The following is a 6,000-nucleotide window of genomic DNA, read 5'->3' as shown; positions in this document are numbered from 1 at the left end:
TTGATTCGCGCTCGAGTCGAAGCAGTCGTCGTGGCCAAGTGAGTGGCTATCGAAGTAGTTGGCGTGACCAAATCAGTGGGGTCATCGTGGCTGACCAAACGGTTGTCAAAGTAGTCGGCATGACAGAATCGGAGTGGTCGTCACGGCCGAGTAGACGGTTGTCGAAGTAGTCGGTGCGTGGCCGAGTCGGAGTTATCGCCATAATAGCAGTCGGTGAGCGTCGTTCAATAGTGCGGCATTGCTCTCGGCAGCAGCAGACGATGAATCCGGTACGTGCAGTCCAGTATGTATGATTTGAGTACATAAGATTTTATGGAAGAAACAAAGGGATATTTAGCATGCGTTAGCTGATTGCACATGCAAACGGAAACTAAAGTAATGAAAGGAAGGAGTACGCTCCCTGTTGACGTGGTTGTGGAGCACATGCCATAGCTTGCATGCATGCGTAGGAAGGCTCGTGTTAATCAAATTAAAACAGCCTGATACCGTTTTGCCTGCTCGCCTGCTCGTGTACCCCTGGGGCGATTAAATCACGAAACCTGCCTGCTTGTGCAGTTGTGCGCGTTGCGGCGGCTGCACCCACCGACGCCGGGCAGTGCTCGATCAAAAAATCAGAAACAGGAGATTGGATCTTGATTAGTCATGTGGAAAAGCAAATTGATCTAATGCTGATATTAAGAACGACTCACCCGTTCATTGATGATTGCTGCCATTAAGCTCGCTGTAAGGACCCTAGAGATCCCCTACTTGGCGTACCAATTGTCGGATTATTACTTCAGCAAATCAATCTGGGGTGTCCTCAGGTAATAGATTTGAGGTGAGGGAGATCGCAGTCGGATTTGTACTTCAACAAATCCACCTGGGTGTCCTCAGGTAGTAGATTTGAGGTGAGGGAGATCGCATGGACAATTACTTGGTGGTAACACAAGACGCAAGGATTTTGGATAGGTTCGGGCCGCTGAGAGTGTAACACGCTACGTCATGTGTTCTAGGTTGTACTGAATGCTTAGGGTTTGGGTTTGGAGTAGGCTAATTGCGTTGGTGGCCGTCGAGGACAGTATGCCCTAGGGGTACCTCTACCCCTCCTTATATACTCTGGGGATAAGGTTTACATGGCAAGTCTGCTAGTTGGTTACTATACATAAGATCTAGTCGGATTACAGTTGTATCTAGGTACAATATGTCTTCCTTGTGTAATCGGCTCGGCCCATCTGGTTGTCGGCTAGGCCCTTCTCGAGGGTACCTGGGGTCTACCTCCGTCACCTAGATGCTTTCAGCGGCGTGGGAGTTCTCTTCATATCACCAAAGGGCAAGCAGTTGAAGTATGTCTTAAAAATCCTTTGGGAGGTATCCAACAATAAGGCTAAGTACGAAGCCCTATTGCACGGGCTACGCTTGGCAATTCTCCCGTGATCAAACGACTACTTGTCTAAGGTGACTTCTTGCTGGCTGTTCAACAAGTCAACAAGGAGTGCGACTGCAACAAGGAGACAATGGATGCATATTGTATGGAAGTACGCTAGCTTGGGAACAAGTTTGCAGGACTTGCAATTCACCATGTGATATGGGACAACAACGTCGGGGCAGATATACTCTCAAATGTACGATCTACTCGAGCGGAAGTCCCGATTGGTGTATTCATCACCACCCATCCATCAACGCACCAAAGCAAAGCGTCACTGATCGAGGACCTTTAGGACCAAATCGGGAGGTCATGATGCTGGAGCTAGACTAGAGGCAACCTTTCATCAACTTCATCAAGGACTAGAAGCTACCTCTAGGTGTCTCCCTGAAAGGTGCAGCAGCAGCACACATCATAAGGCGGAGCAAGGGATATGTTCTGGTTAGCGACAGGCTATACAAACATGGATCAGCCTCAAGTATCCTCATGAAGTGTGTCACTATGGAAGAAGGCTATGATATCCTCCATGAAATCCACGATGGGGCCTATGGCACATGCAGAATCAAGAACACTAGTCGGGAAAGCATTCAGATCAGGTTTTTACTGGCCGTTAGCTTTGGCAGATGGCGAAGACCTCATTCGTCGGTGTCCCAACTGTTAGTTCTTCGGCAAGCAATCACACGTCCAAGCTCATAATCTCATCACCATCCCACCATCTTGGTCGTTCGCCTGCTGAGGCCTCAATATGATCGGGCTTTTAACAACAGCGCCAGGCGGATTTACTCATGTGTTGGTGGCCATCGACAAGTTTAACAAGTGGATCGAGTTCAAACCGTTTACAACTCTCACTGCAGATAGAGTAGTCGACTTCGTATGTGATATCTTACATCAGTTCGACTTCTCCAACACCATCATCATCGACTTAGGCTCCAATTTCACAGCGCATCAGTTCTGGGACTTCTGTGAGAACTCATCTATAGAGGTCAAGTATGTGTCAGTCGCACACCCGAGGGCCAATGGCCAGGTTGAGCAAGCCAATGGCATGATTCTTGATGGGCTGAAGAAGAGACTCTATGATGCGAACAACAAAAAGGGTGGCAAGTGGATTTACGAGTTAACACGTGTCATTTGGGGGCTACGTGTTGATGTTTTTACCATCAGTCTACCTAGGGATACCCTAAGATAGGTGATTATTTGGTGAGGGTTCGCCGGATCTGGAACTTGAAGGTGAACGCAAGGACACAAGACACAAATTTAGACAGGTTCGGGCTGCTAGGGTAGCGTAATACCCTACGTCCTGTTTTGGGGTGTTATATATTGCGCCATGCGCTTGGGTGTTGAGTTGCCGATTGGCTGCTCTCTATTGGTTCTCTGCTGGTTCTCTACCTATCTAGGTATCCCTACCCTCCTTTATATATCCCAGGGGATGGGGTTCCTAGTAGGATTACAAGGTAGGAGTCCTAGTAGGATTACAAGGTAGGAGTCCTAATAGAATTATAGTGGAATCCTAGTAGGAATCAGATTTCTTTTTTCTCACGGGTAGCTTCCTTGCGGTACCTAGGGGATCTATCCCTGACAAGCCCCCGAGCTCTTCAAAGCCGAGTACTGTAGGCATTTCGAGTACTTCTGAAGTAGTCTTCGGCTTCTTCTGAAACTCCGACTTGAAGGTCTTCTTCAAGTACTTTCTTGGTTGCATCGAGGCTATGAGGTGCTCATATCCCGAATAGCTTCAAGTCTTCTTTTGTATGGGGTGCGATGGAAAATCGCACTCGATATGGAGTAGCCCCCGAGCCTTAGGTTGAATCGAAGAATCAAGCTGAGGGTCAAATTAGTCTTAAATCTTCTTTTCTTATCATTCAAGTACATTCGAAAAATAAGTAGTCGATGACACGTATCCTGCAGCCCCCGAGCCTTGAATCAAAAACCCTTAGGTTCGGAAAAAGGATCCAAGAATCGTGGCTTTGGTGTTACTCTAAAATCCCGAGAAAAACTCTTCGCCTTCTGCACAGTGAAATTGAGCCTCCCGCTGGTTTATTTAACCGCACGGTGACTTAGGGTTTCTTCTGTACTCTTAGCCTTCATATGAGTTATCTTCGAGTAGTTTTACGGTGTCCAGCCCCCGAGCTTCGAGCCAGGAGAGCCGAAGGAGCCATGTCGAGTAGTGTGCATCGCCCAGCCCCCGAGCTTGGGAACTAGCAGAACTGTGATGGCACGCCGTGCTGCCTGGTGGGTTGTTGCTCAAGCTTGATCTGAAAAAACACAACGCATACATTATGTAGCATAATGCGAAGATACCGAGTAGTACTCAGTAATAATATGAGGACACCAAAATTTATTCGGTGTAAAAATTGTTGTGTCGAGCTCTTTTTTAGGCCATTTAAATCTCCCAAGTAGTCCACCTTTTACGTTCACCCGGTCCCAGTTTAGCCTTCGCCCATAGCATGTACGAGTCGCTTAGGTCTCTTGCCTTCGCTCATACAGGACGGGTCGCTTAGGTCATGACTGGAGACTCGAGGTTTCACGGATTAAGGCATTTGCTACTCGAGTAGATTAGCGACCGTTAAGAGGAGACAATGAGCAGAAAGTAGTCATCATGCGACAAAGAGGATGCGCAGTGCGCAGAAGTAGTCGACATTGCGACAGAATGAATGCGCGTTGCGCAAAAAATAGTCGACGAAGTGTAGCTCTGGAGGGTTTCAATGCCCATCGAGAGTCGTACACGGATAAATAGTTGGTGAAGTGTAGCTCTGGAGGGTTTCAATGCCCGTCGAGAGATGTACACAGGTAAGTAGTCGGCGGAGTGTAGCTCTGGAGGGTTTCAATGCCCGTCGAGAGACATACATAGATAGTAGATCATCACCAAAGATCTAGTGGATGATCCTCTCCTAACGGTCGACAACATGCGATACTTCCAGAAGATCTCCAAGGAGATGTACAAATTTACCCTGGTAAGGCATGATTGCTCTTCTGCCATTATACTTTGCCGAGTTGCTTGTCTTAGTCGTTCCCCTTATGCAGGATGTGGCCAAACTCTTCCAAGAAAAATCCGAGAAGCTGAAAGCAGTCGTGAGTGGCCTCCAGGAACTCCAAGCAAAGGATCAACGTATATCAGAAGAACACCGAAAGAACATGTATCCTCAGAGGGAACTCGACAAGTTGAAGCAGGAGCGGACACGAGAAACATGGCTTCTCAAGAATAATCTTCGCAATCTTGAGAAGTCCAACTCCGAGCTCCAAGAACAGCTTAAAGAGCAGAAAAAAGTGCACCAAGGAATCTCGACGACCTGATTGCAGACTTGGAAGAGACGTTCAGCCGCTAGGGTAGCGTAATACCCTACGTCCTGTTTTGGGGTGTTGTATATTGCGCCCTGCGCTTGGGTGTTGAGTTGCCGGTTGGCTGCTCTCTGTTGGTTCTCTGTTGGTTCTCTGCCTATCTAGGTATCCCTGCCCTCCTTTATATATCCCTAGGGACGGGGTTCCTAGTAGGATTACAAGGTAGGGGTCCTAGTAGGATTACAAGGTATGAGTCCTAATAAGATTACAGTGAAATCCTAGTAGGAATCAGACTTCTTTTACCTCACGGGTAGCTTCCTTGCAGTACTAGGGGATCTATCTCTGACACTATGCACTCAACCTTGTAAAGCCACAGGACAGTCACCCTTCTTTCTCGTCTACAGGTCAGAAGCTATCCGCCCTGCTGACATTATGTGGTGATCTCTATTAGACCCCGACACACGGGACTGTGCACATAGTGTACTTCTCCTAGGATAAGGGATGGGATATGGCCCACGCCCTACATCTGTTATAACTACTCGTAGTGTAGTAGGACTACTCATACAGTAGTGAAACTAGTCGGACACGGTAGAAAACTACCCGAAAAGTACTCGGGTAGGACTCCTGGGCTTGTACCCGACTAGGACTTCCATGTAAACCTATCCCCCCACACTATTAAGGGCGGACGGGGACCCCCTCCAAACAGGAGATCACCCGATCATCACCTAAGGCAAGACAAACCACACAGGATGTAGGGTATTACGCTCTCGGCGGCCCGAACCTGTCTAAACCTTATGTTCCTTGAACCTTTGAGTTTCTGATCTCGGTGACACCCTACCTACAAACTCACCACCTCGGGGTATCCCTCAGTGGGCGTGGCAGTAAAACACCGATAGCTGGCGCCCCAGGTAGGGGTGTTCATCGAGCATCCACTGGAGAACTCGATGGCGTCTTTCAACTTCACCAGCGTCGTGCTCGACGAGGGCACGACTTTCATCTTCGACTCTTGGATCTATGTCGCCAACGGCTTGGGTGGCTTCAACAACCACCTAGTCAACTCCAGGAAGCTGGAGACCTCCGCATCAACTCAAAGCAACAACCTCGACGAGTTCATCAACAACCTTGATGAGTTGCTGCTCCCCGATCTAGCCCTGCAAATTGAAAAGATGTCCATTTTTGACGCGACTTCCACTTGTGACGCACCAGAACTATTCGGATCGGACTCAAACCGATCTGAGGGGACCACGCAATTGAAGTCTCTCTCCGACTTGGAGGAGGACTTAGATCTGCTGCTCAAGTTTAAGGACGTGGGAGCCATCGCTTGC

The sequence above is a fragment of the Panicum hallii genome, chromosome 7 (assembly GCF_002211085.1).
Source record: "Panicum hallii strain FIL2 chromosome 7, PHallii_v3.1, whole genome shotgun sequence".
In the NCBI taxonomy this organism is placed as follows: domain Eukaryota; kingdom Viridiplantae; phylum Streptophyta; class Magnoliopsida; order Poales; family Poaceae; genus Panicum; species Panicum hallii.
The sequence above is the reverse complement of the archived record's forward strand: the minus strand, read 5'-3'. Positions refer to the sequence as shown.